Source organism: Ammospiza nelsoni, chromosome 5 (genome assembly GCF_027579445.1).
Source record: "Ammospiza nelsoni isolate bAmmNel1 chromosome 5, bAmmNel1.pri, whole genome shotgun sequence".
Taxonomy (NCBI): domain Eukaryota; kingdom Metazoa; phylum Chordata; class Aves; order Passeriformes; family Passerellidae; genus Ammospiza; species Ammospiza nelsoni.
The window spans coordinates 72,092,006-72,107,669 of NC_080637.1; the positions used below are offsets into that span (position 1 = coordinate 72,092,006).

At 39.0% G+C, this 15,664-nt stretch overlaps 1 protein-coding gene across 1 annotated transcript in view; it reads left to right on the forward strand.

The window, feature by feature from the left end:
* The first annotated feature begins 2,524 nt into the window (after nucleotides 1-2,524).
* PIK3C2G (phosphatidylinositol-4-phosphate 3-kinase catalytic subunit type 2 gamma) overlaps nucleotides 2,525-15,664 on the forward strand; it is a 242,715-nt gene continuing 229,575 nt past the window's right edge. Inside the window, exon 1 of the mRNA XM_059472329.1 lies at nucleotides 2,525-2,761. The gene's annotated coding sequence lies outside the window, so the exon portion shown is untranslated. The remainder of the gene's footprint in view (nucleotides 2,762-15,664) is intronic.

Below are 15,664 nucleotides of genomic sequence, written 5' to 3' on the forward strand. Positions count from 1 at the left end.
AGCATGTTCTGCTGGGGACAGCTCTTTGTGGTGAAAATGCTGCAGTGAAGGTAATGAATTTTGGATTTGAAGCCCTCACCTGCTGGATTGTGTCTTTGCTTGTCTTTTTGTTCTGTTTCCCTTTGGAGGCCTGCTGGTGGCTCAGAATCAATTGTTGCCCAGAGGGCAATGAAATAGGAGAATTTTAATGGTCCTGCAACTTGATGATTTGCATTACAGTGTTGCTGCTCCATTTAAAGGGCTCAAATCTTCTCAGTCTAAAAATCCTGAATTTGGTAAGCCAAGATTGCTTTGAGTGTGGACCCAACACAATTTATAAATGCAGCCTTAGTCAGGGGGCCGTGCTTACCTTCTAGATATGGTTAAGGATCAGAGATTTTCCACTTTATTACAAACCTGATCTGCAGATTCCATCAGAGATAAAACAGGTTTTGTTTTCTATCATATCCTTGGCTTGATTTATTTAAAAAAAAAAAATCATAAACCCTTCTGTTTGTTGAACTGAAAACAAATGGATGTAGGTCTCCAGTGAGCTGAGCTGGGTCAATGGGGATATTTTCTGCCTGTCTGAATCATAGTGAGATTTTTTATGTTCACTTTGTGTGTCATAAGACTATCATTTATAAGATAAGAGCCTCATCCTGTTCCTGCTGAAGTCAATGGGTGTTTTTGCAATTGCTTTTCAACAGCAGTAGGATTGATGACTGGAACTGAGCAGCTGCTGAAAGGTTAGTTTTAAAGCAGAATTGTGGTCAGAAAAGCAAAGTGACCCTGTCAAGCTGACATGCTGAGAGCACTACATTTATTTTTTTCTCCGTGACATCCAGACCAAATCTGCTCAGTTTACAAGTCAAACACTTTTTATTGACTTCCAGAAGTGCAAAGTCAGGCTCAGCCTGGAGAATCAAAGCTGTTACTTCTGCTTCAGTCTGCAGAAGATTGAACATTTAGAGCTTGGCTGACATGGCACTGATGCTTGGCTGAATCCAGCCTGTCCTAACTCTGGAGGGTGAAAGCTGCTACAGGAAAAATGAATTTGTTAGGACAGCAAACAGACACGGCTTGCAGAGATAAGGAGATATATTGGGGAAGTAAATATTTTTATATCTTGCTTCTAGTTGTACCTACACTTTAATTCTTAACCTCATGCCATAAGGACTTCATGTTTTCACATTGTTCTAGTCTGGGGCTACAGCGTAAACTGTCTTCATTGAAAAATATGTTTTCCAGAAGTGCTTACTTTTTATGATGAAGCTCATTTCAAGGTCAGTTGAAAACTTCAGAAGCCAGATATGAAAGAGGTGACTCCTTCCAGATCATGCAATTCCTTGTTTACAATGAAGGGTTCAGCAAGAACAGGAATATGGATTGGAGAGGTAATTCTAATTCAGTTTATTATTTAAGAGATTTTAACATTATATAATTGCAGGTGGAGCTTCATCAGCTGCTGACTTGTCATATCTGTGCCTTAATCTGAGCCTGGCCTCAGAATCTTGGTGTGGCTGGCTGATTTCTGCTATGCTTTATACCACACATTGCATGTTGGAAAATGTTTGATGGCAGTGTACTGCCTGAAACTGGAGCTATTTTTAAGGGCAGCCAAATATTAATGACTCTTCTGTAAGTGTGAGCATGGACTGCAAAAAATTGTAGGCACAGAGTGTGTGGTGATTGGGGTGGGGCTGTGCCCAATCATCCCCAATTGGCCCCAGCTGTGCCCACAGGTGAGCAGCATTGAAGGGACTGGCACAGAGGGCACACAGGTGCAGGGCATCAGCAGCAGGGCATAAAAGGCTGGGCTGGAGGGCAAGGAGGGCAGATACTGCAGCCTGCTGAAGAGGAATGGTGTTACTGTGTGTGGGGAGATGCTTGAAGCCATCTGGAGTGGAAAGGTGTTACTCTGCATGTGCACACAACTGAAGCTTTCTGAACAGGTAAGGTGTTTTATCATTCTGAAGTATGGTGTTACTGGGTTTAGGGTGAAGCTTTCTGAAGTTGGACTGATGTTAGCGCGTGTGGGTAGGTGCCTGAAGCCTTCTGATGAGGTTTGGTGTTCCTGGGTTTGGGGTGAAGCCTTCTGAAGTGGAATGGTGTTACTCTGTGTGGGTTGAAGCTTTCTGAAATTGTATGGTGATATTCTGTGTGTTGTGGCTATCTCAATTGTGACACTGCATCCCTTAAACTCAAATGAACTCCTGCTACAAAACCTCATCAGGTTTTTACTGCTGGAGATTTTTCTCATGCCCTCTCGAAGTTTGGCATTTTTTATTCCTCAAATTCAATGAAAGGTCACAAAAATCTTGCTGTTTGCTTTCATCTCCAGAGTTCTTCCTTTCTTCTCTTGCTTGCTGAACTGATTAGTGAGGTTGTTAACCTGCAGGTGAGACTTGTTTTTTTGAAAGGAGACTCTGGCTAGATAGGGGAGGAGCTGCTTGTTGATCTCCTTCTTCATCCTTGGTCACTGATAAGCTTTGGAAGGGCAGGGGAGGATTGCTCCTCCCCAGGGAATGACTGAGCATGCACAGGTGAGGAGAGTTTTAGTGAGATGTTGGAGAGGACAAAGAGTGGGACAGAGGATGTGAGAGGCAGGTGGAGGGCTGGAGAATAAGAAGTTGAAGAAGAGTAGAAAACTTCTGTGTGAAGTAGCTGCTGCACTGTCTTGGAGATGGTAGAAATTGTGAAGATCTGAAGGTTTGTTCCAGCCAGCACTTCTGCATGATAAAGGATTATCAGGAGCAGGAACACCACTCTAGGGTTGCAGGTTGGTTTCAAATCTTTTTGCTCAATGCCTTGCCCAGCAAGTTCAAAATTACTCTTTTTTGCAGTTTCATTTTTGCCTTTTTTGGTTTTCCTAGTGTTCTTTAAGTGCTAATGTCAGGAATTGTGTTTGGTACCTAAGTGCTTGTTTTTAAAAAAAGTTAAGTATGTGCTCTTTTTAAATTATGCAAAATGTGATCATCATGCATGTGGATCCAGTTTTTTTTTTGTCTTGAATTGGATGGATTCTTCAAGAACTGTGATCTCTTTCCAGTTAGGCAAAAAACCCTGAGTGGAAACATGAAGTAAAACTGAACTGTGTGTGCATAAAGATCAATGTATTGTATCCAAAAAACATGACTATTTTGTTGCGTGTGCATAGCTCAGATTTCTTGGTGCAAGCAAGTAAACTTATTTTCTAGAAATGTCCAGGTCTTAAAAAAAGCAAAACCAAAAACAACCACAGCAGGGGAAAACAAAATCCTTTCCCATCCCCCCTTTGGGAAAACAAACAGGCCAACCCACTGGAATGTATGGAAATACTCAAGTTAATGACACAGAAACCTTAGCTCTGCCTCTATGCCTTTGCAGTAGTAGAAAATCCAATTATTGCTCTTTTTGCCCAAAAAAACCCCATTATCTTTCAGAAAACAGCTCATGATTTAGGGGCAGCAGAATTTACTCTAACTTGTCTTCACCTCCAGCGGCCGATTTTTGGGAGCAGCAGCATTAACCTGTCCCTGTTGAATGGGGTGGGTGTTGAAGCAGGTCGGCTGATCCTTTTTCACCCTGCAAACCCTGAAAACCCCTGAGATGGGACAGGAGCCTGTGGGATCCCCGTGCCTGATGCGCTCCAGCTGTGGAGCCACATCTGGGGCTGGGTGAAAAGTCCCTTTCTCCACCTCCTCCCTTCCCTCAGCCCTGTCCTGGCATCAGGAACCTGCAGAGCCTTTCCTAAAGGGGCTGTGCTGCCTCCTGCTCATGTAAACAAAGCCCTGGCTAAAGGTCAGCCCATTCCACCCTGCCTGGGCTCTCTGAAAGTGTTTGTCTGTTTGTTGAAGCAGGAGGATCTAGAAAGTCTTTTAGTAAAACGCTTTTTTGTTGTTGATTCTTTATTTTTTTTAAATTGTGATTCTTATGGGCACAATCTCGCTGTTCAAAGTTCTTTAACAAAGTTTATATCTCTTAAAAACTATGTATATGTTTTTAACTATAAGAATATAACTATATATATATTTAACTATATATATATTTCTAACTATAAGAAATATATAATGAATATTTTATAAATAAATATTAAATTAATAGTTAAATAACTAGTTTAATATAAATATTATTTATTAAATATAAATTTTATATTTGTAAATATTTATTATTAAAGATGAATATTATATTTTCTCTTTCTTAATAATATTAAGAAAGAGAAAATTTTTCGTTTTTTTAATTTAAGAGTACTGTTGTTTTTAAAGAGTACTGTTAGAATACCCTGGGAGCACTAGTTCAAATGTGGTGTGGAAGTAAAGGATATTCAGTTTAAATCATAGAATTGTTTCAGCTGGAAGGGATCTTTAATGATCTTTTAGTCCAGCCCTGCTGCAATGAGCAGAGGAATCTTTTACTAGATCAGATTGCTCAGGACTTTCTCCAGTCTGCCATTGAGTGTTTCCAGGGATGGATGGGTAATCCACTGCCTCTCTGGGCAGCCTGTTCCAGTGTTTCTGCACCCTCAGTGTAAAAAATTTATTCCTTGAATTAAGTTGAAATCTACTCTCTTCTAGTTTAGAACCACCTCTTGTCCTACTGAAAAATCTGTCCCCGTCTTTCTTACAAACCCCATTTAAATATTGGAAGGTTGCAATAAGGCATAAATTGTGTCATAATCTGTAAATATATTTCAAGTATTCTCTGTGAGTTATCCAGGAATATTAATATTGTGTTTATTTTTTTAAGTGTTGTTTAACATATTCCTTAGTTACCAACAGACTACAAAGTATTTTATCATCTTGTTGTGATACTAACCCTGCTTCTCCTGCTTCTCTCCAATATGCCAGAAAAATCTCTTGCCTTCTCTGCTTCATTAAAAATATTTTCACTTAGAAATTTCCCTATAGCTTGGAATTCTTCTAGTTGCTCATAAATTCTGCATTTGCCAGCCAAGTTACAGCGGCATAAACTTAGATATTAAGGGGTCTGCAGTCTGTGGCTCCTACTCAGGTTCTTGGTTAGTCTCAGGCAATTAATTTAGAGTCAAGGTGCTGTAGATCTGGGGGTTTACATATTTGTATGGATTTTTGTTTGCTTCAGCTTTTTGCAGTCTCATTTAAAGAATAATTCTTCTGCCATTTTCCTTAAAAACAGACAACCAAGTATTGTTATGAGAGAAAGAGAAACCCAGCCTAAACCACTAGAGGCACTGTCACAGACAACTTTGCTGAGAAATTCTTTTATTTACAAATACATTCTTAAGAAATGAAACTTGACTTTGGAGTTATTAAAAGTAGGGGAGGAGGCTCCCTTATCTGCACATATTGCATTGAAATGTGCATTTTGTGTTCATGCTACTGCTCCTTAGAAGTGCATTTTATGTGATATCGCTCATTCCCTTAGATGTGCACTTTGCAGTCTTGGGAAACTCCTGTGGATGACAGAACTCAAAAAATTCACCAAATATCTAATTTAGAGTAACAATACCTTATTATCAAGAAGCATTAAAAAAAAATCTGGCCAGCAAGCAGTCTGTCCTCTCTTAAGCTTTAGCAACAAAATGTTTTGCCCTTCAATGTGTTTGGTTCCTGTTTTTGAAGAAGTGCTGCAAACTGAGAGCCTATTCTGTTTACAGCTGGCATTTTTCCCTGCAATTAACAAAATTGATCCTGCCTGCTTTTAAATACAACTTGGCCACCTCCTCTGTATTGTTCTTTCCTGAAGAGTATTCTTGACTTCATTGACATTCAATAATGTTGAGGTATGCTGCTAATTATTCCCAGCATGAATGCCTGCTTATAATTGCAATTTATCATGAATGCATAAGACTGGTTAATGATTTTTTTAAAATATTTTTCTTTTTTTTCCCTCAAGTCTTGAGAGTTTTATTGTTTCTAAAGCTGCTGAATAAACCTGCTGGCTTGAAAATAATAGTTAATGCATACCACCTACTGGTAATAATTACATCAAAGCTTTTTGCCCCTTCTAGTGTGCTAATGCTGCAGAGCTTTAGGAATTCTTTCCAGCCAAAGAGCTGAATTTTTCTTGAGTGCATCAAGGAGACTTCTAGCAGAAGATGAGTGACTTTGCTGTGTACTAAATAGATGTGTGTATTCCTCCTGGGAAATTCCTAGACATAGTAAGCACATTTTCAGATAGATATTGTTCATACACAACTAACTTCCTAATGTGGTGTAGGCAAGAAAGGGCCCTGAAATGGTTTTGAGCAAAAAGGAGATGGAAAAGTTGATTTCTCTAAATCTAATGGTGGCAGTTTACTGATGTGGTAGATAAATGCCTGGCTGGGGGATTTCTCATGGCTCAGAACAGGTCTCTTCTGGATGTGCTTGGGTTTGAGCTCATTCCTGGATCAGTTATCTCAAACTTGCTTCTCTCACACTGTGGCTCTCCATTTCTCCTGGGGTTGGCTCCAGTTTGGTGGGTAGTAATAGTTTTCTCTGTAGTTTTGGGCTTGGAACTGATTACTTTTAAGGCTGGGAGTCATCATTTCTGCCTTGAAAGGAACTCAGTTGTACAGTGGCAGAGTATTGAATTTTCTTCCTCCATTTCCCCACGTTTCTGGGTAGAGAATGTGTCCTGAATGGAAGAGGCAACAAATACAACAATATATATTCTGCTAATAAAGATTAGCTTTGTGTATTTTAAACTGAAGACACCAAAACAAAATTCCTTGTCTATTCATGATAATTATTACAATGCTCATGGACTTTGAAGTGAAGTAGATATTTCAAAGACTAACCGAAGTGTCATTCTGGACATTATTACAAAAAGCAGCCTCTCTATGCTCACTTCTGGATGAGGAAAAAGCCAAAAAAGAAAGTATTGGGGTAGGACTTGATTCATCACTAAACCCCCAAGTAATCCTATTGTAGTTTTTGGGCTTGCTACTAACTACTGGGTTCTTGCTACTGCTAATTGAATTTGCAGCACAGGCTTTCAAAGAGCTTTAATTCCCATTATATTGTCTGTACTTGATACTGTGTGTGAAGATTCACTGAAATGTGCAAAGCAGCAAGGCATATAAAAAAGGGAGATGATGGCATGAACTCAGAGTGGCCAGACAGATTCAGAAAACAATTATGAAAAGGAAAGTTATGTTGTTTCTGCCCTGGGACTTCTTATCTGGACTGTGACCTTGAAAGTGGCATTTGGTGCTGCCTGCCTGTGAAAAGCAGCTCCTTTCCCCTCTGCATTGACCAGAAAAAGAAGGGGAGGGATTTGCTTTACCCCATGAAGTTTAAGCACATGTCTCTGATTGCTGTGGCATGGAGATTTTCTCCTTTTTTTTTTTTTTTATCTCTACAATAAAGTATTTATCCTTGGATTCCTTTGGTGGAGAGAGGTTTTTGGAGGATGTCATAAAAATATTTATTACCTGAAGCCATGTAAAATGCTGAGAAGTAATTCCTGCCTAAAGAACCAGCAGTTATCTTGTTCAGTGCAGATTTGAGTCACTTAAAATAGGTGGAAATGACATAATTTTGTTCTTAAGTGGAACAGCCTTGAGATTGCAAGGGGTGTGAGTTGTGGGTCATTTCTTTTTTCTGGGATTTTTTTTTTTGTTTTTGTTTGGTGTTTTTTTGTTTGTTTGTTTTTGTGGTTTTTTTTTTTTTTTTTTTTTTTGGTGTTGGTTGGTTTTGGGGGGTTTTTTGGGTTTTTTTGGTTTTTTTTTTTTTTTTTTTTTTGTTGATGAGCTGAGCATGGTGAACTGCTGTTCCATCCAGCTAATCCTGCCCATGTCATGGACCAAATGTATTCCTGGATGACCCCGATGCAAAAGTCATGCCAAAATTGCCTTTTCCCCCCTCTTTTCCTTCCTATTCCAGCTGCAATTAGATGGATGAGGAAAAATGACAGATTAAGTGATTTATTTAGGGGCATGAACGGTCAAAATTTTTAAGCAGATTTATTATCGTCTTAGAAAAACCAAAACATTGAAACACGTACTATTTTTAGACTGGTCTGTCTATTTTAATCTGGTTCTGATTTTGTTTTTATTTTAAGAAAAGAGGGCCTGTGTTTTCTCAGAAATTCTATTTATATTGATATATATCTGGTATCTGTAGAGGCCACATGTAGAGAAATACAGCAGCTAGTGCTGACTGTATTTGTGTAAATCCTGTAACAGTTTGGTAAGGAATAATGCTTAGGTAAAAATCAGGTTAAAAGTCAAGCATCTTGTACTCAATGTTTTAAGGGACTAAAATAATTCCCAATTTTTGCTTGCAATAAAAGAGTCAGTAAGATGTCAGGTCACTGAAGCTCAGCTTGATTAGGAAAAAATGCTTACTAATTTTAAAACAAACAAAGCCAGAAGAGAACAAAATAATATAGTGCATTCCTATTGCCACTTCAAGTCACCAGTGTCATGGAGAAAGTTGGTTCAGCTACAAATTCCTGGCTTAGGCAAGGGCTTGATGAGATGGAGGGAGGGCAGCCTTGGCCTGTGGTTGCCATCATCTGCTCTTCCCACAGGCCATGGGAAATATTGCTGGTTTATCTCCAGCAGGAATTCTGTGGCCTGCTCATATATCTATTCCATTCTGCAGCTTTCTATTCTGTTATAAAACATTTTACATGGTTTAACTTCACCAAACTTTATTTTTCGTACTTTAAAAAGAAAAAAGTGCATTATCTTTTTTTTTTCCCCATCAAAAAATGCACTCAAGCAAAAAGAAAAACCTTTTGCTGCTTCTGATGTCCTGCTGTTACTCCCCAGTGTTAATGTCTGACTTAAAGATTAATTAAAATAAATATCAAGTGGTACTGAAATAATTAATAAATTATACAATTTACATTCGATTGTAAGTGGAAGAATGTCTTTCACTTCCCTTTAAAAAATCAGCATGGTTCCAGCAAGGAAGGAAGCATGTTAATTACAATGCCTCCGTGAGATTTTACAATTCATGGCTCAGAGTTGATCAGAAGATGCAGAGGAGGCAAAGAAAGTATTTTAATGTTTGATACTTCTGTTCTTTTCTAATCCCAAAGGTTGCTATTAAATTCATAAGAAAATCTGTTGTGCCTTTCCAGCAGTTTGATATTTCCTGAATTTTTGTATTTAGAAGAGTTGGAGACATTTAGAATTGTTTAAGACGTTGTGATTGCTGGGTCCATGCAACTTTTGGCATTGCAGGAACAATGGAGTTTCTCTTAACTTATTATATGACATCAGAATTAGCTTCTTTAGCTTTTTACAAAATATCCAAAAGTTTCATAGCTTCTTTTTTTTAACATATATGTCACGACCAGGATTTATGCCCATTTTCCTGGAACACAATGATCAGAACAAAAGATTGAAGCAGCAGATGGAAACTGGCTAAGGCACAGCCAAAGTGTCTCGTGTAGTGTATAAAATAATTTGAAGATGCCAATGCATTTTTGAATGCATTTGTTAATTTGGAAAGTAATTGCATCTGTTAATAGAACAGTGGCAAGAGGAAGAAGAGACAAGTATCTTCTACAGGGCTCGCTATAAGTTACTACTGTTACAAATCATAAAATCATCTTAGACATACAATAACGAAACCAGTGCAGGGTCAGGTTGAACAGGTTTTGGAAGGAGGGAACTATAATTCAGATTTGTAGGAAGTTGAATGGAAGGAAAACTCTTTCTGAAGTGGAGGCCCTTGCTGTTTCCAGACAAACTTAAATCCCTCTTTGATAACATGGCATAGTTATTAAAATGTTTGCACTCGGTGTTTTTAGGTTGTGGTTTGTTTTTTTTTTTTTTTTCATTTTTCCTCTTTCTCATCTGAAACTGTGAAGAAGGTACTTAAAAAAACCAAAAAGGCAAATTCCTGGAAAACACAAACCAAAATGGGCAGCATGGAAAAGCTTTATGAGCACTGAAGACAGTTTTGTAAATGGAGATTTGCGGCCAGTAGAAGTTGTGCTGCCTCTTCTGCCTGTTAGAGGAGCCTGAACAGAAGATTTTAGATTTTTAACTCCTAGCTGGAAGTGTGAGGTGTGACCCAGTGTCCTGTGCTGTTGCCTAGCTTGCCTAATCCATTTTGGGATACAAATTCATGGTGTTAACGCAGTCCCATCTGGCAGGGTTTATCCCAGGATTATTGCCCTTGTAGCTCCATGGAAAGCTTTTCCTGGGAGATGTTTCCTTGTCACTGTGAACTGGGCTGGGAAATTCATGTCTGCCCAGGACTCCCAGGCCTCTCCATTAAATCTTGTGCTGTCCCATTCCCTGTGGTGTAATTTAATGCTGCAGAGCAGTAGGAGACACCTGAAAATAGCTGTGTTTGTGGTGCAGGCATTTAACAAATTATCTCGGCAAATCTGAACAATTACCTAAGTGCAGTGAAGAATGTGCCTGGTAATTGTGATGGTCATTAGTCACTTACTGCCTGGAATCCTCAACTCTTGTAGCTATTGTTCTGCTACTTAATTTCAGACTTAGAAGCACTCAATTTATTTTCTGTACATGCTTTAATCATGTCTATTTCATTACAAGCACTTTCATTTTAGCTGCAAAGCTCTTTTTGCAGGTGGGAAACATTGCTTCTTGTTTGTATATAACAAACTAACATCTTAATTTTATTTTGTACAAATCAGAAATGTATCTGACAAAAAGGTCTGTGATTATAAAGGGACTGAGCAGTGTGGATACGGCATTCAGGCTTAGGAAAAACTCTTGGGAAAGGATTTTTTATTGTTTTGATTTGTTTTGCTTGTTTCCAATTTTGATTAACAATTTATTTTTTTTTCCCCGGGGGGAAAAATGGGGAGCACAACAAAAAGAATAGCTGTTTAATTTGATAATGCTGATAACTATTGGGTTTTGACCTGAAGGCTCATTAACCTTTGTCCCAAAAAGCTTATCTAAATAATTCAGCGTTTATATTGGGAGTGGGAGAGCAGAGGATGTGGGTTTCTGAGCTCTCTTGGAACATCACTGGCTCTGCATTTAGAACAGACTTGACCTTTCTCAGGCTCAGGTCCTGGGCTCAGTGTTCACCAGACTTTCTCAATGACTTTTTGTTCTTAAGGAGGGGGGCAAGTCCACACTTGTCTGGCTGGAGAATGTTTTCAATGCAGGTTTTGGTCTGCAAAATTAATGCCTTCAGAACACAGGATGCTTGAGGGAAATGCCATGGAAAGAGAATGTTCTGCTCCATGGTCAATTTTGTGGCCTGTGTGCTGTTTCTTGAGTCACTTGGGGAAGATTGATGATGTTCGTGCATATGAGACTTCTTGGAAGTTATTTAAATATATTTCACTGCACTCTTGTACTGTGAAAAAGAATAGCAAGATCAAATGAGGGGAATTACTTCTCTTCTATCCATTTATAGTTCTGAGCATCTGTCTTTGCAGCTGCAGCAGCAGGGCTGAGCATTTTTATTCCATTTACTCAGGAGTGGACATATGCATAGTGACTTCCCTTAGTTAAATCTACATGTGTGATAGTTACAGCATGCAGTTCAGTGGTTTTGCTATAGAATTTAATACTTAAACCTTTTACGTTCTGCAATATAAATATTTTATATTCTTTAAATGAGGTAGCAGAGATTAGTTGGTTAAAGAGTATTTGTGCATATTATTTTCTCTGATGAAAACTTAAAAGGAGTTTTGAGCAGCTGAGATCATGACAAGTTTGGAAAAGGAGGTTTGTGTCAGGAACAAATACCAACTTTGTTCAACTCCTCTAAACAGTGACTAAATAAAACTCAGGAATCAGTTATGCAAGGGAGAGGTTCTTGAGTCTGATTTCAGTTCTTTGCACACTTCTTCACAGGGAAGTTTAGGAACTATGAGAGTACCATAAGCATAAATTCTTAGTTCATCTCTATAAATTTCATATAAATTATTATAAGATCTCTATGGAAGAAAATGAGAGAGCATGAAACTGATCATCTAAAGAAATAAATTAGGGAAAATTACCTGCGACTGCATTCAGTGTTGGACAAATTCAAACTTCAAAACAAGTTGCAAGAAGTTTTTCTAAGAAATAAAAGTGTTAAACTAAATATTTAAAAAATATTTAAAAGGTGATTCAAGTTGTTTCCAGATTTTCTAGACTGGGTCTTGTGCGACTCTTCTGTGATGCTAATTGGATGTACAGTGAATTTAAATTTTCAACTCCTGACCACTTGCAGTTGCAAACAAGTGCTGAATTGAGCCCTCACTACAAGTGAGCATAGAGCCAACCACAGCACAGTTGAAAATGAGTGAAATAACCAATCCTGAATAGCCAGAACTTGAAGAGGGAAAAGTGTTCTGTGCCTGAATCAGGAAGGGTCCACTGTGTATTCCACTCTAAAGCTGAACCAACACTTTTCAAAAATATCAGTTGATTACATCTTTTTAAGTGCTTCATTTTGTGGTAATTTCTAGACTGAAATACTCTAAGGCCTTTATAAAAATGCTGCACACTCGAATATTTCAAGTGGATGTGTGTGAACTGGAAGAAAAAAAATAATCCAGTGCATGTGTTAGCTGGGAGATTGATCTTGCCTGAATTAATGTTGTGCTTTGTGTTTTCCTGTGCTGGGGGCAGAGACTGGATGCTCTCTGTGCTCAGTGAACACAGGGCTGTGTTTACATTTGCAGGTCAGGATTCCAATCCCAAACTGTCTGCCTCTTTCACTTGACTGAAGGAAGTCTAGACAAGCACATCAGAGCAGGGTGCAGTTGTCTGAAGCTGGCTCAGCAGAGTTCTTTTTTAATGCCTAACTCAAGATATCTGAAAGTAAGGTCTCAAAAATAGTTATTTTGTTGTAACTGCTTCCTTGAAACAGTTTGCTATGCTTGTCATAATGATTCATAGACATTAGTGAGTAAAAGCAGTACAACAGAAATGAGAACAAACTTCTTTCCTGGACTAAACTTCAAAGCATCTCAACGATTTGTATCCACTTTAAGAATGCTGATCAATTTTTTGTTGGGTTTTGTTTTTTAAATTTGTTCAAAGTTAAACCTGTGAAATTTCACAAAAGGACTGCTTTCCTTGCCCCTGATATTTTTTTCCCAAGCAGAGGAGCTCAGCAGACAACTCTGATGTTGTGACTGTGAATGGGTTTGTTAAATAAGCAGAGGAGCTGTTTGTAGTGCGAGGCTTTGGGAGCTGAGCTTAGAGCAAGAAATACAAAGTTTAGGGGAGCCTAGACTAGGTAGGCTGAGGCTGAGCTGAGCTTTCTGCCATGGGAGGATGCTGAGGTGTCAGAACCCAGGACATTGCTCTGGCTGCCCCGGGTGGTTTGAGACCCTGGCAGGGGCTCAGAGACCTTGGCACGGGGTCACAGACACCTGTGCCTTTGATTTTAGCCCATGGAAACAATTACCAACTTTGTGTGAGGAGTTACAAGCCACAAAGGTTTGAGTAGAATGATAGTGAATTTGTCACAGGGTGAAAAAGTAGAATTTTGGGGATTTAGAATGGAGGTTCAAGAGGCAAGATGGAGGAATCTGGGTGTGTCCTGTCCTCCTTCTCCTTCTTCTTGTCCTCCATCTTCTGCTGTGATGGTGGCACTTTTGGATTGGTTTAGAGCAGAGACAGACTGTCTAACATAGGTGATAGGTGTTGGAAAATTATTGTAAATAAAGTACATGTAATTCTTAGTATAAAAAGGTAACATTGCCCTGAGGGTGGTCAGTGTGCCACAACCCGACCTGCTGGACAGATCTCAGCAGGTCAGAGAAAGAATGGAATAGATAAGAGAAAATAAACACATTGAAAAGCAGAGCTGAGGAATCCTGAGTTCTTCCTCGAGTGCAGGGCTGGGAAAAAGAGACTTTTAATACCTTGGGAGCCATTTCAGCAACACAAACCCAACAATTAGGAGGAGCTCTCGCTAAAGAAATGCCAAAACTGAGGAGCAGTCCTCCTCTGGCTGGGTGTTCCTGGCCAGTGTTTCCCCAGTAGTTGGTTTTCCATTCAGGATTGGCTTGGAGCACTTGTGCAATGCAAACAACATTATTTACAGGGTGCACAAGGAAGAGGGTGTGATTGCACATCTAAAAACACAAAGCTGAGATGTCGGAAGGCCAAGCATCCCTAACTCCTTGTGCAGTCCTAGGGGCACAGAGAAGCTGCCTTTAACTACAACCCTGATTCTTACTAATGGTGCTTTGAAAGTCATAGATGAAAGTGAATTATGGCAATGTAAATTAGTTATTATTTTGATTTGGCATGAGGCAGTTCTGAGAAGATGGGCACCACTCAAATACTTCACTGAGAAGGCACATTAATGGAATTTGTGTTTTGTTTTGTTTGTTTTTTTCTTTTTCCCTTGCAGAGCACCTTCCTGTCTTTTGCTAAATGAATTTTTGCTGGGCACAAAAATACATATTTGGTCCAACAGTCTCTCTTATTGCTTAGAACCCTAAAAAAAACAACACAACATCTTAGTTTTCTAGTTTAATTCCAAGATAAATAATTCACACTAAAGAATTAAAATCCTTTAATCCATGAAAATATTACTGGAAATCATGGTAATTTACAGGAGAAGAGCTTCCCACTGGAAACAATGATTTTTAGTTTTTTGATGAGAGCAATTCTAAACCACACAGTGAATACTCTTCTCCAGTAGAGTAAACTGACAATGGCTTAACTTCACAAACTTCAGTCTCTCTTCTATTTTGCAAGTAAGAAACTTGTTGCTACTGGAGAATTACAGTCTAACGTACAGGGTTCTAATGTAATTTCCTGAAGGAGATTTAAATTTAGGTGCTAGTCCTTCAAAATACAGCAATTTAACAGACTAATCAAAAACGTGTGAATTGTCTAACCCAGAAAACACAGCAAATGGGGCTCACTTCTCTTCTTGAAGCTGTGACTGCTTACAAACCGTGATGAATGTGAGTGTGCTGAGCATCCTGCGGGAGCCAGTTGGGATAATCTGTGTGATTACAAGTTGTATTCAAGCTGTATTTGAGGAGTTTCTTCTTGGAATTTGTCAGGCAGGATCCCTTTTGGCTCAGTTGCTGACTGCTGTGGTAGCAGTCCTCATCAACTTTAGATGCCATGCATCTCTGACCTGCTCTTAACAGTGCTTTAAAGAAATGAGGGCACCTTCTGGGACTCTAAATGAAGCTGAGACTCTTATTATATCTTTATCCTCAGTAATTTTGATGATCGCTTCCCAAAATGAATTTTTTTACATTGTTCTGTTGCATAAGATGGCAGAATCTGATGGCCTCTGCATTGTGGATAGCATTCTGTAATTTGTCAGCATAAGTAAAAAAAACAAACCAATCAGACTTGGAAGTCTGCTAGGGTTGGTATTTATTGTATTCATATGATCCTTTGTGAGGAAAACTGGTGGCTTTAAACCAAAGCTTTAGTGCAGGAACTTTGATGCCATGGCTGCTGATCTGCAGCTCAGGTCAGGGCTGGCATCAGATACTCTGCACAAACAAGCTTGGAATTGATTGTGTGGTTATTTGTGTTTAGCCGGTGCATTTTATGAGGTGCTCTAGCTTTTCCCTGGGTTGCTTGTTGGGAAAAGTCCCAACCCTGCAGTGGAAATCATAGATAAGAGATGGAGGCTTTTTACTGCCCATAGTTGTCCCCCTGTATCAGTATATTGCCATAGTTCGGCTGTCAGGGTTACATGACAAGATGAAACTAATGGAAAACTTCATCCTGAACAGAACAAATGGGTGATAAAACCATAAATGCATGCAAGATCATCACTGTGTTTATCTCTTTGTTTATAGTCATTGTATT